This window comes from Natator depressus, chromosome 6 (genome assembly GCF_965152275.1).
Source record: "Natator depressus isolate rNatDep1 chromosome 6, rNatDep2.hap1, whole genome shotgun sequence".
In the NCBI taxonomy this organism is placed as follows: domain Eukaryota; kingdom Metazoa; phylum Chordata; order Testudines; family Cheloniidae; genus Natator; species Natator depressus.
This window is the reverse complement of record NC_134239.1, coordinates 20424745-20442229: the sequence shown is the minus strand read 5'-3', so window position 1 is coordinate 20442229 and position 17485 is coordinate 20424745. Positions and strand designations below refer to the sequence as shown.

Here is a 17485-nt window from a genome sequence, read left to right as displayed (position 1 = left end):
CTCAGCATCATTGGAATGATGTTTATAATCCAGTTTCACTAGCTTGTTACCATTGTGGAGTAAGTTAAAGATTAAAAAAACCTAGGAAATTAGTGCACAACTCTGTGGAAACAGGCAAGATTGCTACACATAATGTGACATACAACCACAAAAACTAGGATATGAAAAATTAAACCACCTAATGGTACATGCCCTCCACAGGTATGTGCCATGCCACTACTGCAATCAATACACTAATGGTCACTATAGGGATACCAGTCTTGCATATCTTTTTATCATGCTACCCACTCCCCTCATAACAAATGGTTACACAAAACAGTAACACCTAATAGTGTTGGGAAGGAGTAGTTTGGTTAAGGTGTATGCAAGAAGGTGGGTTGAGAGGGCAGAGAAAGGTGGTGGCTTATGGTACGATGGGTGGGGTAGTAGGGTGTGTTCTGTTAAGTGTCTGCTTTTTTGGTTTTTGTCATACTGGGTATGTGTTTCTATCTTACCCCTTTCACAACAGCTTATTGGGTATTAGTTAAAACAAGACTAAGAACTTGTCTGCAGGGGGGAATAGCTATTCTGTGCTAGCTCCCTATGCAGACACTCTCTTATCCTGCACTAAAGCCAGCACACTCCTGTAATGTAGACACAGACTATGCCAACAGAACAGGTTTTTTCCATCTGTGGGAGTAGTGGCTCCTTGGACAAAGTTAGCTATGTCAATGGAAGCATTCCTTTGTCAACATAGCTAAATCTGTACTGGGGGTTATCTTGTCATAACTGTTAATCACATGTAGTTTTTTTTTTTTTTGTGCATCCCTCACTGATGTCACTGCGTTAACGTAATTTAAGCATAGACCTAACCTAAGGGTCTTCTGTGTGGTTTAGCTTAATCAAGGAGGACTGGTTAAATAACATTTAATTGCTTTAGGTAGGGAAGTGCTAAACAGGTTAAAATTTCAATAATGAATCCGATGTAGAACAGATGTAATGATACTCAATAAGACGAAAATGACTGAACTAAATAATGGCCACCCTTGCTGGATTCAGAACTAAATAAAAACCCATCCGACTTAGCTGTCCAGTTATAACCCTCTCACATGTATGTGTACATGGATATTTGTGTCCATATAAAAATCCCCACAGTAGAACAATACCACCCCGATGGCTCTGCCCATGGTTTCAGTACAGGTAATGTTGACATTTTACATTTATATCTCTAATGGAAAGAAAAGAGATGACGGGGGAAGGAGTAATAGAGGTGTGCACAGAGCCCCTGTCAGGGTCAGGGAGGATGGGGGACCCTGTTTTGGGGGGAAAGGAACAAGAGGGACAATAGAGCCCCTGGTCTGTGGTGGAGGAATTGTGAGGAGTGCATAGTGCCCCTTGCATGGAGAGGATTTGGGGGGGGGGGGTGTCTCTAAAATAAAGGGGGATGGGAGGGTGGCGCAAAGGACACTTGTGGGAAGGGTAATGGATAGGGCCCTACCAAATTCACAGCTGTGAAAAATGCACCATGAAATCTGGTCTCGTGTACTTTTATCCTATAATATGCAGATTTCACGGGAGACCAGCATTTCTCAAACTGGGGGGACCCAAAAAAGGATTTTTTTGGTGGGGGGGGAAGGGTCGCACAGTTATTGTAGGAGGTTGTGGTATTGCCACCCTTACTTCTGCGCTGCCTTCAGAGCTGGGTGGCCAGAGAGCGGTGGCAGCTGGCTTCCAGCTCTAAAGGCGGTGCCCCACCAGTAGCAGTGCAGCAATACCATACCATGCCGCCCTTACTTCTGCCCTGCTGCCTTCAGTTGGGTTAGGACCCCTACAGTTACAACACCGTGAAATTTCATGTTTAAATATCTGAAATAATGAAATTTTCTATTTTTTAAAATTCTATGACCCTGAAATTCACCAAAATGGACCATGAATTTGGTAGGGCCCTATGAATAAAGCTTGCTGCTAGGTAAGTGGCAAGGAGATGCTGGGTCTCCTTTTTGAGAGGCACTTCAGCATTGACTCATGTATTTCCAGCAATATAGAGTTGTGTATTTTAGCTTAGATATTAGACAATTCTTAGGGCTTATCTACACATGAAAGTTAACTCTGATTAGGGTAGGGTGTGCATTTAAAGTGAAGTAGCTGTTTCTGGTCGTCTCCATGCATAGAGGCATTTGGTGTTCCCACAGAGGGCTTCTCTAAGCTTACGGTGGTGCAGCTGCAGTGCTTAGTGAAGACGCTACCTATGCCGATGGGAGAGCTTCTCCCATTGGCATAGGTACTCCGCTTCCCTGTGAAGCAGTAGCTATGTCAACAGGAGAAGCCCTTCCCTCGACATAGCACTGTCTACATGAGGAGTTGGGTTGGTATAACTGCATTTCTGAAGGGTGTGAATTTTTCACACCCCATGAGCATCATAATTATACCATCATAAGTTGATAGCATAGACCAAGCCTCACTTTTTTAAACTGTTGTTGGTTCCTTTAAAGTGACCTGAAAAGAACATTTAGCTTGTGCTGCCTTTGCTGCTTCATGGGGTGTAAAAACCTGAATGGTGTTTGGATCCCTGTTTCTTTCTTATGTCTTGGATTTCTTGGATGAATCATTGACTGACCGGAAGCTTTCTCAGCTTTTAGGTGAATGGGCAGGGGTGTTTGAACCTTTTACAAAGAACTTTTCTCCAACAATTTGTCTATAACAATTTTGTTCAAGGCTGTCTGTCGGAATAAAAATCGCTTCTCTCAATCCTTGGTGCTTTAAAAAATATAACCAAACTCAACAACTAGTTCTCTAGTCACCTATAGTCTTCTAGGATAGACTTGAATTTCTGATGTGAAATAAAGTAGAAAAACTTATTTTGGGGCTTTGTAAAACTTAATTTTTAAGCAATAAAGAGTACAACTCCAGTTCCTTTTTCGTTATCTTCAAAATAAGCTTTTTAGGTTTTCCACTTTCTCACTGCATTAGTTGGACCACTATCCATTTTGGATGAAATTTTTTTTTGATAAAAGGGGATTTGTAAAAGTACCTAGTCCGATTTGAAGACATCTGAATTAATACACAACAATATGCACACTGCAACTGCGCCTCCCTGCCAGATTTCTGGCAAGGAGTGTGTGTTTTCAAAAGGGGGACACTTGGGTCAGATGGCACCTTATTATAAATCCTGTTTTAGAGAGTTTTTAGACTTAGCCATTAAGACTGTCTTTAAAAAAAAAAAAAAAACCAAAAACCTCTGGATGCCATCTGACAAATATTTCTCTGCAGAGCTTGAAGCCCCAAAACTGCAGGCTTGTGCCTGTGCATGTGATCTGGAAAGGTAGATGTACTATTAAAAGTACATCACTAGCCCTATGACCTGCTGAACACCCAACCTGTGGCTCCAGAGCCACGTGTGGCTCTTCAGAAGTTAATATGCGGCTCCTTGTGTAGGTACTGACTCCAGGGCTGGAGCTACAGGCACCAACTTTCCGGTGTGCTAGGGGGTGCTGACTGCTCAACCTTTGGCTCTGCCACAAGCCTGGCCCCCACTCCACCCCTTCCTGCACCCTCCCCTGAGCCTGCTGTGCCCTCACTCCTCCCCCTCCCCACCAGAGCCTCCTGCACACCATGAAACAGCTGATTGGGAGGGAGGGGGAGGTGCTGGTGGGTGGGAGGCACTGGAAGCTGGGGTTGGGGGGGGAAGAGAAGCTGTTGGGGGTGCTGCTGACTTATTACTGTGGCTCTTTGGCAAATGTACACTGGTAAATTCTCAGGCTCAGGCTGACCACCCCTGCCCTAAACTTCCATGGTAGTGGAGGGTGCTTATTGCTTTTGCAGGTGGCAGTCAATATCTTCCAAGGTCAGGTCCGTAAAGTAACATTGTACACATTTTGTGTGTGTGGCTTTTTTTAAAAAAGGGGGGGGGTGCAGGTGGGGGAACTAGCAAATTCTCTGAACTTCATTTGTCAACAAATCCAGTTATCACTATTTTGTTGATTTGTGACAAAGTAATTGCAAGTCACACAGTTGCCACCTTAATTTTGATCAGTTTGCTTTTGATTTTTTTTCTCCTGCACTTTCCGTACATCATCTTCTGATACTTTCTTGCACTTTGGTGTATGTAATCTGTCTTCAACATCTCTCTATTCCTCTTCCATTCTTATACTTGCTTTCCCTTCCCTGCTTGCTCAAGACGGCTGTGCTGCTTATGCATCAATTTGAAATGCATTAGTCAGTTTCACTCTTTACTTCTTCTAGGCCACAAAAAAGTGACCTATTAGGGAATAGAATAGGTTCCAAACACTTCACTCTTCTGATTATAAACTCATTGTGTGAGTTTTTAAACAATGCAGGATACCTGCAGTACCAAGCTCAAGTTAAACATTTTGTCTCCAAATAAGTGTAAAACCGATACTTCCTCTTCAAACTAAATATCTTTTAAATATCCGATTTAAAGCAAGCGTTTTAAAAACAAACAAAAAACCCTACTCTCTTTCCGTTGCTTGTTTTCTCTCATTAGAGAGCATTATTATAATTCTTTGAGGGGTGTTAACAAGCATGTGGACAAGGGTGGACCAGTGGATATAGTATACTTGGACTTTCAGAAAGCCTTTGACGAGGTCCCCCACCAAAGGCTCTTGAGCAAAGTTAAGCAGTCATGAGATAAGAGGGAGGGTTCTCTCATGGATCAGTAAATGGTTAAAAGATAGGAAACAAAGGGTAGGAATAAATGGTCAGTTTTCACAATGGAGAGAGGTAAATAGAGGTGGCAAAGTTTGCAGATGATACAAAATTACTCAAGATAAGACCAAAGCTGATTGCAAAGAGTTACAAATGGATCTCACTAAACTGGGTGGGTGGGCACCAAAATGGCAGATGAAATTCAGTGTTGATAAATGCAAAGTAATGCACATTGGAAAACATAATCCCAACTATACATACAAAATGATGGGTTTCAGAGTAGCAGCTGTTAGTCTGTATCCGCAAAAAGAAAATAAATGCTCAAATAAATGTTAGTCTCTAAGGTGCCACAAGTACTCCTTTTCTTTATACAAAATGATGGGGTCTAAATGAGCTGTTACCACTCAAGAACGAGATCTTGGAGACATGGTGGATAGTTCTCTGAAAACATCTGCTCAGTTTGCAATGGCAGTCAAGAAAAAAAGCTAACAATGTTAGGAACCATTAGGAAAGGGATAGATAATAAGACAGAAAATATCATAATGCCACTGTATGAAGCCATGGTATGACTGCAACTTGAGTATTGCATGTGGTTCTGGTCACCCCGTCTCAAAAAAGATATATAAGAATTGGGAAAAGTACACAGAAGGGCAGCAAACATGAATAGGGGAATGGAACAACTTCCATATGAGGAGAGACTAAAAAGTGGAAAAGAGATGAACAAGGGAGGATATGGTAGAGGCCTATAAAGTGAATAGGGAAGTGTTACCCCTTCACATAACACACAGAACCGAGGGGGGGGGGGGGGTCACCCAATGAAACTATCAGGCAGCATGTTTAAAACAAACATAAGGAAGTACTACTACACACAATACAATCAACCTGTGGAACTTGTTGCCAGGGGGTGGTATTAAAACCAAAACTACAAATGGGTTCAGAAAAGAATTGGATGCTTATTAGCTAAGATGGTCAGGGACAACCCCATGCGCTGTATCCCTAAACCTCTGACTTCCAGAAGCTGGGACTGGACAACAGAATGGATCACTTGCTAAATTGCTCTATTCCGTTCATTCCCTCTGAAGCATGTGGCATTGGCTTCTGTTGGAAGACACAGTACTGGGCTAATGGACCATTGTTCTGACCCAGCATGGCCGTTCTTAATATGCATGGAGATGATTCTGACTGTGCACACCATTATTAACTAAGGCTACCTTCACCTTTGAACTTGACCTATACAAGATCTAGTTAAGCCTTGTCTATACGGTGTGGTTTTTATCTGGGTATAAGCTACTGGGGGCGGGAGAGCCAGATTTGCATTCTATCTATGCTAGGCATTTGCATTAGTGTAGCTATTCTGATGGGTAGAAACCCATTGTAGACCATGTCTTTGACTCCAGGAGAAACTACTGAATACAGATGCTGTTACCACATAGTTCCTTTACCTTCTCTTGGTCATCATTTGATTAAGTGATTGGAAAATGTATGACACTCAGAAATGAAGGTTTAAAGAGGGAGGAACAGATACTGACCTTAGTGTAATATTTTGACAGTAATTTTTTTGACTGCCTTCAGTATAAGTGCCTGTTCCATACCTTCAAGACTATTTTAGTAACTAAGTGTTTTCATACTGCGAAGCCTTGGGTCTTTATGCTACATTTCTTAGTGTAAACGAATTGGAAATAGTGGATTTTAGTTCTAAAACTTGGTGTGTAAGATACAAAATATTTTGGCATTTAGAACTGTCTACCTTTTCTGATAGAATTTTGATATAACCTCTTGTACACCTTAACTTTTAAATATATTTAGAAGTCCTTGCTTGCTCCCCAAGTTCAGAAGACAGAACTGTTAAAATGCTTTATGGGTTATTTTGTAGTATCTTTCTCTAGGCTGATATGCCTGTTGGCATTATTAAAGGGGGCCTACAAAAGATTTAAAGGTTTTCATAATGAAAATTCCAAAAAATCCTGCTCATACTTGACCATAGAATATTAAGATTGTAAGGTCAGTATGTCTGTGTCTTTGCAGGAGGACTACTTAGGGCTCTTGTGAGTTCTCATTTTAATGAAAGGGACAGAAGTGGTTAAAACTTCAATAATACCTCCTTTAACAAAGTTAGGCGTGAACATCAGTTTTCAAGAACACCAATTTGCTTCTGTTTTAAAACATTCCTTTCCTCTCCACTTGGTGAGTTTTCAGCTTTTCTTTGTCCTAATTGCACTACTTCCCTAGTTACCACAGAAGTCAGGTCTTGTCTGACCTGGTAGAGTCGTAAATTAAAACACAACAAAACAGGGGAAACATCTTTGAGACTGCTATTATGTCATAAAGAAAAGTGGACAAGGTTATACTTTCCCTGTTGCATGTCAATTTTGACATTCCTTCATGTCTTGTCAAGATTGCTAAAAGCAAAAATGATTGATGGTTGTGATGTCATATCTGAAAGGGATAGGTCATCCTCAGATTTGCTTCTATGAAAATATAAATTAGTTTCCCTAGCACTCACTAGCAGCCCAGTGCTTCCAACAATTCTTGATATCTGGCTTGCTCTCTGTTCCCTGCAGCTCATAGAAACAGATCAAAGTCTTGGAGCTCTGTGGTCTGGCCATGCCCCCTCAAGCTTCTGCTTCTTGCTTCCAGTTTCTCTGCCTCTGTGGTAGCACATAGACAGCAGTTTTTACAGATCTCACCTTGACGTCTGTCAAAGGGTTTTTTGTCAAAATTTTGGACAGAGGTGAGCACTCTTCTCCTTCCAAGTCCTTCCTTCCCCGGACCAGTTTTTTAGCTGGGTGTTGAAAAAACCCTGGAGTCTCAGCTGTCATGCCTCCCTGCTGGCTCCTCTGCACCTTCCAGGTATGGTAGGGCAGCCAGAAAAGCACTGAATGAAATCCAAATGGTGCTCCACCTGGGAGACTGCCCTCCCAGGCTTGGCAGACAATAAGTTTTGCCCAGCGTGTACCCAGCATCCATAACAGCTGCAACTCCGTTTTGGGGGAAAATGGACCAGGAGTCTGTGGACAGAACAGGGGGAGACTCCAAGGACGACTCCAGTCAGCTGATGTAGGAGTTCCTATGGGCCCCTGGAGAATATAGGGCAGACTTGTGGAGTCACAAATTCCCCACTGCTCAGTCCTAAAATGGGTCCTGAACACCCTGGGAAAAGAAGCAGAATTCATAAGAATGCTCACTCCTTTCCAATTTCGTCAGGAGAGCTCTGAAAGCATATTCCCCTAGGAAGGGGAGAGGGACTAGGAGGTGAGGCTCCAAAGAGATCTCATAAGAGGACTTCAGGCCCTCAACAAGGCTAACTGCAAAAAACTTCACCCGAGCTGGTGGAGAGCTTGTATGCTTGAAGTGAGCTAAAAAAAGCTAAAAAACCAGAGAGCAAAAAAGGGAAGAAAGTGTAAAAGATCCAGAAGGTATGAGTCCTCTGACTCCTTTTTATCCTGCACAGAGGATGGTGAATTGTCAGGGTCTGACTCCAATCAGGACTGTGGAAAGAGTCAGAGGTTTTTTTCCCTCCACCCCCGCTGAGAAGTTCGAGGCTGTGTGCGACAAGGTTGTATCCATTGTTCAGATTCATCACTAGCCTGAACAAAATCCCAAGAGCAAGCCTGAGCAAATTTCTCCCCTCAAAATCCTCCCCTGAGGTAATGGGGGATTCCCTTACACTCCTCCATTCAGGAAGTAATTAGGGATGAATGGGATAACAGACAAAGGCAAGCACGTTGACACACATGATCCTAGCTTCTATAGGATCCAGGACCACAAAGTCCTAATTACTGAGATACCCAGGGATAATGCTGCCATACGTAACCATATATTTAGCCAGGAAATCTCCTCAAAAGGGGAGTTCTGTCCTAAGAACCCCACAAATAGGAAAAGAGGCCAGTTTCAAAAAAGACTGAGGGCTCCTCAGCCTCCATCAGGGCACCCCTCGCAGCTACTTGCTTTGCCAGGGACATCTCTCTCCTGGCTGGAAATCTGAGTTCTCAGGGATCACGCTGACTTTGGCTATCTTTTTTAAAGAAAGTTTCCCTGCCAACAACATTTGTTGTGATGCCTCAATGGATGTGATGAGATTCTCAGCCAAAGCCATGACTTCTAGCTCAGTGACCAGGTGCCACCAGTGGCTTTGTCCCTGAAAGATGAATAGCCACTCTAGCAGGTGTTGTGCTCTGCCAAATTAAAGGGAGCCGTGCTTTTTTGGAGAGAGGCTAGCCAATGCTGCAAAATCTAGACCGTCCCTTCCACACCATGCCTTTGAGAGGGTGCAGACTGGCCTTTAGACAAGTGTTCCTTTCAGCCTTCATCCTCGTACAAATACCAGTGAAGGGACAGCATGTTCTCCAGAGGAAAAAACATAGTACTTTGGTTTGGGAGGAAACCCCCAAGGAAACTCTGCTCTCCCAAGCCTCTTTTATGTGAAAGACCACAGTGGTCTCCACCTAGAGCTGAAGCTTGGGGGCAGGATTTCCCATTTCCTGGAGTAATGGGTTGCTTTGACCATGGACCAGTGGGTCAGGGAGGCAGTTAATCTGGGATAATCCCTTGAGTTACAGGTGCCAGCCCATACATTTTTTCTCCAGTCCCGTATCTTGAATGACCCTATAAAGCACAATCTAATCAAGAAAGATTTCTCACTTGCTGGATATGGGAATAATCGCCTTCCGTCTGGAGAGAGATCCTTATGGTTCTACTCCATCTTCAGAAGCATACAGGGGGAATTAGAACTGTTCTAGATCTCAAAAGGCTCAAATGAAGAAGAGAGTTCTGGATGGGAATCCTAACCTCTATTGTGTCATCTCTGACCCAGGGGGATTTTGTGACTGGATCTGGGGGATGCATACCTCCACATCCCTATTGGACTGTGCTATGACTGGTTCCTAAGGTTTGCCTATACCAGGAAGCATTATCAATATCGGATGCTTCCATTCAGCTTGTCATTGGCCCTCAGGGTCTTTACAAAGATGATCTTGGTAATAATACCAAGACTCATGCCACAGGGGATTCATTTGTACTGCTTCCTGATACCTTAATCAGAGCTCCATCCCCAAAAACTGCGCACAGAGCTACGTACCAGACTTTGAATCTCCTGTAGGTCCATGGCTTTATTATCCACATGAAGAAAAGCTCCTTGATTCATTCCACCCAAATAACTCTTGGGGAGTGGACATAGACCCCTCAATTGTATGGATAAATCCATCTCAAAAGAGGTTCCAGAAGATTAAAGATCTCCTCTTACTGTTTTGGAACTGCAAGAGGCCTATTATTGCACTGATCTTCAACTGCTAGGCCTCCTAGTTTCATGCATACAGATGGCTCCATGGATGCAACCATACATACTTTTGAGGCTTCACCTTAAAGGTATGGGACTACTCTTTTTGGAATGTGTGAAAGATAAGTGAGGGTTCTGGCCAGGTGATTAATTCCTTAAAATGGTGGTCAGCCATGACATTTGTCAAGGGCCTGCCCATATGTGTTCCAGAATTTGTGATCCTCACAACTGACACTAGCCTGGAAGGCTGGAGAGCACATCTCGGGTCCCACACAGCTCAAGGCATCTGGAACCTGGAGAAAAAGATCCACAGCAGAAACCGCCTATAACCAAGAGCAGTCAGGCTGGTACTGCAAAGGCTGCAGTCCAGCCTGAAGGGGGAACCACATCCTGATTCAGTCCGATAACATGAGCATTGTTGCATATGTAAACAACCAGGAAGGAACAAGAACCCCAGGATTACACCATAAAGTAATGGAATTCATACAATAGGTGGAGCATTCTTTCCTCACCTTCACATAACAGGAGACCTGAAGAAGGTGGTGAAGAACTCAACAGGCACAAGGTGAACTCTGAGGGGTGCCTGAATCAAGAAGGCTTTGAGTTGACCATCCAGTCATTTCGCCTGTCCTCAACTGACCTATTTGCAAATCACATAGCTGTTAGAGACCAAAGTACTTCTTCACTAAGGAAGTGGACCCCAGATCGATGCAAACAGATGCCCTATCACGCAGATGGGCACAAGGCGACGTGTCTGTGTGTGCGCCATCCTTCCTGTTAGGGAAGGTGGTCCAGAAAATAAAACTAGAACAGATTACAGTAACATTGATACCACATTGTCTGAAGAGACCCTGATTTTTGACTTAGAGCTGAAATTGGGACTGCCATTACAGTCCCCAAAGATTCAGGACATCTCATAAGGTCTTCTGCTTCATCTGTATATGAACTGGCAGCATCGAATAGCATGCCTAACAAAAGGGAAGTGCAGTATTGTTGGGTCTGTCCTCCAAAGTCATTAGAACACTTCTTTCTTCTAGAAGAAAATCTGCCTTGGACCAGATAAAGGAGTATGCTTTCAAGTTTTGCGGATGGTGACAGGAGCATAAAGCAAATCATAGAAATCGAGGAATTCCATCTATCTTGGATTTTCTCTAATAAGGCTTCAACAGAGATCTCCAACATAGCACCATTGGATGTCAGGTGTCTGCTTTTTTGTTCATCCAAACTTGCTTTCTAATAGCCATCACATCCTCCGGGTGAGTGTCAGAGCAGGCAATATGCTCTATTTAGTGTGTGTTTCATAAGAACAAAGTGGTGGTCAGAATCATTTATCCTGAAGATGAACTGTTTCCACAATTCCCAAGAGATGGTTCTACCTTCATTCTGTCCAAGGCCACAGCATCCCACTGAGGAGAGATGGCACACCTTAGATGTCAAAGGGCTCTGAAAATTTACCTCAGAGTCCACAAGGAAAGTGAGGGCCCTGTTTGTATCCTTCCATTCAAAATGCCAAGGAATCAGAATTTCCAAATCCTCTACTGTGAGATGGATTAGACAATGCACTGTGAAAGAGTAAAAGGCATTGGAGATTCCAGTTCCAGAATGTGTCAGAGCACACTCCATGTGATTCCTGGAGACCTCTTGAGCAGAAAGAGCTAATGCATCCATTGTGGGAAATTTTGTAAGGCAGCCACTTGGTCAAATGCTACCATTTTTGTCAAAGCACTACAAAGTGGACTTCCTGTGTTCTGCAGAGGTATTCTTTTGGTAGGAAGGTACTGCATGTAAGTGACCTGGAAATTGTTTTGCCTTTGGAGCAAATATTATAGATGGGGAGGGATACTGTTTTTCCTTTCTGATCTTTTCTATAACCATCTCTACATCTGCTTGCTACTTACCAGTGGTCAAGAATTGTGGGAGATCCTGGGCTGCAGAATGGAAAATTTCTAACTGATGATTTCCTTTCTGCTAGCAGTCTCTCCCACAATTCTTCCCACCCCTGGATGGCTCATCAGTCAAGGGTCAAGTATTAAGTGAAATTGTTACCATAAGACCATCTTCCTTGGTCTACTGTACATTACTTTATCTCTAGAATATTTGGTAATGATAGGCAGGTTTTACAGTTTGAGAATAACTCACCTGGAAGCAAGCAGGAGTTGAGGGGGCCAGCCAGACCATGCAGCTCCAAAATGCTGATCTGCCTGCAGGAGCTGCAGAGAGAGGAAAGCAGCCCAGATATCCAGAATTGTGGGTGATGCTGCTAACAAAGGAAATTATTGGTAAGAAATTTTCCATTTGTCACTTGGAGGCACAAGCAGGTGAGCCTTGTTCTGAGACCAGCTGCTGGTGCCTCAGTGTCTGTATTCCTTTGAGTGGCAAACTAAAAACTCTCCCAATTTTAAGGACTGGTCACTTAGGAGACCTAGCTTACACCAGTTTAACTAAATCTGTTTTAAAACATGGTTTTTGTTCAGTGCAACTCTGTGTGGCCACCCTTACTTCATAATAAGTGGCTAAAATTGATTTGTCCAACTTTAGGTGAACTAACTTTTGCGACTTTTGTTTTATTCTGAAGTGCCCATGCAGACTTGTGCCAAAATAACTAAATCTCTTAATGTGCATCTCTTTATTTTCATGTAAGTTTGTGTAGATCAGCACTTAGTATAATAGATTCTCAAACAGCATGATAGAGCAAGACCATAAAAAAAGGGAGAAAATGTTGCTCTGATCCCTAAATCTGAGGGAATGCAGGCAGGTGAGTATAAATTCAGTTAGATGAGATCCTCAAATACACACAACTACAGGTATTGACCAAATTTTTCCCTTTTTGAAGGTAAAAAGCAGTGTCTTAAATATATAGTCTTCAATCACAGAGGGTCAAAACTGTTTAAGATAGTTACATATACCCACAACAATATGAAGAATGCCCAAATTCTTGTTCGAAACCGGAGATGGCAGAGAAAAGGGGGAATATTGAACAGACTAGAAACAGCCACAAAAGCTTTCTTCTAAAATTGTTCAGAAGACCATCTATGTAAAAAAATGACTTACGGGATCAGGTTCAGTTTCTTCCAAACAAGTCTCCTCCCTCCCTCTCTTCCTTCATATTCTCAATCCCCAGTAGCTCAGAACCTTCATGTTGTTACTGCTATTTGAGCTGTTTAATGGAAACCTGTTAACATTATGAAATTATAAAATGTCTTGTTTTTTTCTTATAGGAAGAAATCTACTTCATCTTAACCTAATTCAGTCCTGCTAATCTGCTAATATTGTAGATTGAAAGATTTTGCTGTTGCCAGGATATCCTGTAATGGGCAAGGAGCCACGGAGAATACAAATCGTTTTGTTTTCTTAACCTTTTTAAAACTTTTGTTAACAGGTAAGAAACATTGCTATTAAATTTCATCTATAGGGACAACTTCTCTCCCTCCTCTCCTTCTCTCCCCTCCTGCCACCAAAAGGCATCGGTTTAAACATTTGGTGGTTCCTAAGTGCTTTGTTCTGTCATCTTCTCTCTCCCTGATACCTCTCCCCTTCAGAAAGGCTTGCTTACTTTATTTTTGTAGGACTCAACTGTTTTCCTTTAGCTATTTTTCCCTTTCTGCAGTTTCTCGTCTGTAGCCAAGCCCTTCCTTCCTTTCCTTTGCAGCTTTCTTCAAGTCATTTTTCTCTTTTTCTTCCTAGTTGGCTGTTTTTCCTTTGTATCCTGTACCACTGTCACCACTACCACATCTGGATGACCCCTATTCACGTTGTCACAAATGTAGCATTGTGATGACCTTACTATTGGTTTTACAATGGACATTTTAAACTATTTGGGTTTGTGCTAGGAAGCTTCACAGCTGCCACCGGTATCTGGCATGGGGTACCGAGACTGTTAATGCAGATCCAGTTTTTTTACTCTGTTTTGTTGTCCCCCTTCCTAATCATGAGGTATTTGTTTTAAACTAAGCCAGGGATAGTGCTCAAGTTTGGGGGAAATTTGGGGACTTTAGGAAGGTCATTTGAATCTCTTTCAAAGCAGGGGGAACAGGAAGGAATTACCATCTTCTGATCCAGTAGTGTAGGGAGTGCCAGTAAATCTATATTTTTAAAACAGCCCATTTTAAAAAGTCACTTGTTCTTTGACTTCAGTTGAGAACACAAGGCCCACGTTTCAGTATTGTGTAATCAAATCCTTTACTAGTGCTTTTGCTATTGGTTCTATCACAGAAGAAATGGTAGCAATCCAGCATTCACAGCATCCGTTCTCTGTGTGCTGGAAGGAATTGTTTCTGAACAAATGTGTTCATGGATTGATGCACATAATTGTGGACAACAGACTTTTTCCATCAGAGGGTCTTGCTCTCAACATTTGAAACAATAGTGATATTCCAGTCTACTTCTGCATCTGAATTCACTTTTTGCAGCAACCTGTACATACTCTAAACTGAGACTGACAAATTGTAAAATTATTTGTGCTTAGCTATATAGTCTGTCTCACACCTCTAAAACATAAATGAACAGTCTGCTTAGCAGAAGCCACTGTGATACAAATAATATAGTCTACTAATGGGATTAAAGTATTAGGTGGTGGGAAAGCAAAAATGTTCTAAACCTAGCAAAAAGCATTTCTTAAACCAATAGATATATCATAAGTTTTTTTTTGTTGTTGTTGTTAGTAGTGAACTAGCCATGTTCACATCTGGAGTGGGTGATTCCGTTTTTATTTACACTTGCTTTTAAGAGTCCTAACTAATCCGGCATCTTTACCAGTAGCTTGAAGATACAGGGGTGGGGTGGGGGAATTAACAAGGAGACATTTGATTCTTGTCTCAAAACTCGTATTGTAATTTCATTGATAACTTTAATAGCGAAGACAAGCTAGATTATTACAGCTAGTTATATAATTTAGGTATCCACTACTTTTGTTAGTAAATATTAACTAGTTTGGACTGTTTGTATACTTACTAGGTCAGAGCAGTGTATATTTGGGGGCTTCAGCAGTAAGTCTTAATGTGGGTCTGTATACACTTATGCAAAGTTGTGATCTAGCTAGAACAGGGGTGGCCAACCTGAGCCTGAGAAGGAGCTAGAATTTACCAGTGTACATTGCCAAAGAGCCACAGTAATACATCAGCAGCCCCCCATCAGCTCCCCACTCCCAGCACCTCCCACCCACCGGCAGCCCTGCCCTCTACTCCGGGTTCCAGCCCAGGGCCCTGTGGATTGCAGTTGTCTACAGTGGCTCCTGTAACAGCTGCGTGACAGCTACAACTCCCTGGGCTACTTCCCCATGGCCCCCTCCCAACATCTTTATTCTCACCACAGGACCTTCCTCCTGATGTCTGATAACACTTGTACTTCTCAGTCTTCCAGTAGAATGCCATCTCACTCTCAGCTTCTTGCTCCCAGCTCCTCACATGCACCACAAACTGAAGTGAGCTCCTTTTTAAAACCCAGATGCTCTGATTAGCCTGCCTTAATTGATTCTAGCAGCTTTTTGATTGGTTGCAGGTGTTCTAATCAGCCTGTCTGCCTTAATTGTTTCCAGAAAGTTCCTGGTTGTTCTGGAACCTTCTGTTACCTTACCCAGCGAAAAGGGACCTACTTAACCTGGGGCTAATATATCTGCCTTCTTATCACTCTCCTGTAGCCATCTGGCCCGACCCTGTCACATTACCCAGAAGCCTTAATATGATTTTTGAAACAAATTTTCTCTTTTTACATAAAAAAGCAATGCTATGGTCAGTTTTTATATCACTTAAGAAATTTGGACTAAAAGCAAAGAAATGAATAGCTTCAGTAAACATGCTACATCAGGGGTGGGCAAACTACAGCCTGTGGGCCGGATCTGGCCCACCAGCCATTTTAATTCAGCCCTCGAGCGCCTGCTGGGGAGTGGGGTCTGGGGCTAGCCCCGCTGTGGTGCTCCAGCTGGGGAGCAGGGTCGGGGGCCGCTCCACATGGCTTCCGGAAGCAGGGACATGGTGGTCCTCCAGCTCCTACGCATAGGGGCAGCCAGGGGGCTTTGCTCTGGACGCTGCCCCCACCCCAGGCGCTGTCCCCGGAGCTCCCGTTGGCAGGGAACCGCAGCCAATGGGAGCTGCAGGGGTGGAGCCTATGGATGGGGCAGGGTGCAGAGCTGCTTGGCTGTACCTCCTCATAGGAGCCCGAGAAGGGACAGGCTGCTGCTTTCGGGAGTCACTTGAGGTAAGCGCTGTCCCAGTCCTGCTTCCCCATCCTGTCCTCCGAAGCCCTCGGTCCCAGCCCAGAGCACCCTCCTTCACCCCAAACTCCTCATCCCCAGCCTCATCCCAGAGCTCTTCAGCCCCCCCCGCACCCCACTCCCCAGCCCAGAGCACCGTCCCGCACCCTGAGCTCCTCATGTCTTGCCCCACCCTGGAGCCCCCACCTCCAACCAGACCTCCTCACCCCCTTCTGCACCAACCTGAATTTTGGGAGCATTCATGGCCAGCCATACAACTTCTATTCTCAGATGTGGCCCTTGGGCCAAAAAGTTTGCCTACCCCTGTGCTACACCTATCAAGTATAAAGAAGTGCATACTTCAGGGGGTCAGAATTGTGTTGTGATGGATTTGTAGGTGTATTGTTTTTACTTGGATTTTGGTTGTCGGTATTTCCATTTAAGGGATAGTTAACTGTGAAATTCAATTACTTAAGATAGAATTTTTGGTAAAGTAATCATTGCTGTTTCTTGAATGTCATATAATCTCTATGTATGGATTTGAAAAGTTAGGGAATTTTGAGTTTTGTAGTCAGTTGACATTCATGAAAGAGTAGCATTTATTTTTGGGTCATAGTTTAATTAGTGATGACTTGACAGAATATGCATTTCTAAATGCATTGTTAATGTTTGTGGGCGTTGTAACTCATAATCAACCATTCAATTTCTTTGTTTTTTAAGTAAGTACATATGTCCTCTTATGGCCTTAGCTGGTAATTCAAATGAAGTTTCACTGGATTTTTTGGAAGCTTCTGGTGGCATTTTCATAGAACTTTTTTTGCATCTTGGGTGACTCATACTTAGTTTAAAGGCATGATGGGCACTGGCCAAAAAACACTAAATGCTGGAAATCAGTATCCATATTACCCTATAGACCTCAAAATTGCTGTAGGAGAGTGGGGAATCTGTCAGTGAAAATGTACTGATTATAGACAGCATTACCCCAATGTCCTTACTGAAAAACTTGGTCATGAGTGGCAGTTGTAGAATGTATTCTCTGGCTTTTTCTTTTCAGTCAGCTTTACTAATAAGCATTTATCTAATTTTCAAATTATATCCATTGAAAATCTGATTATGCTTGCTCTTAAAAATTTTCTCACAAGCCAGTTCAAAACATATCTGCTTAATAAGCATTTATCACTGTGCTATCTAATTACTGTTAATGGATTTTTAAATACAGTGAGACTGCCCAGCATTAGGGAGTAAAATCTACTTGTGGAGAATCTTGATGTGATACATCACTGGGCTGGCAAAGAGACATAAAGATGTAAAACTTTTTGAAAAGGAGCTGCTTTATACATCTCTCTATCTTAGCATATTCAGAAATGTCAGTTCAAATT

At 42.8% G+C, this 17485-nt stretch overlaps 1 protein-coding gene across 10 annotated transcripts in view; it reads left to right on the top strand.

Annotated features, from left to right (window-relative positions):
- PPP6R3 (protein phosphatase 6 regulatory subunit 3) overlaps positions 1 to 17485 on the top strand; it is a 135111-nt gene that overhangs the window by 20887 nt on the left and 96739 nt on the right. For 8 of the 10 annotated variants that reach the window (XM_074954723.1, XM_074954725.1, XM_074954724.1 and 5 more), the window contains one exon: positions 13138 to 13298. The exons of the other annotated variants lie outside the window; for them this stretch is intronic. The gene's annotated coding sequence lies outside the window, so the exon portion shown is untranslated. The remainder of the gene's footprint in view (positions 1 to 13137; positions 13299 to 17485) is intronic. 10 annotated transcript variants of the gene reach the window in all.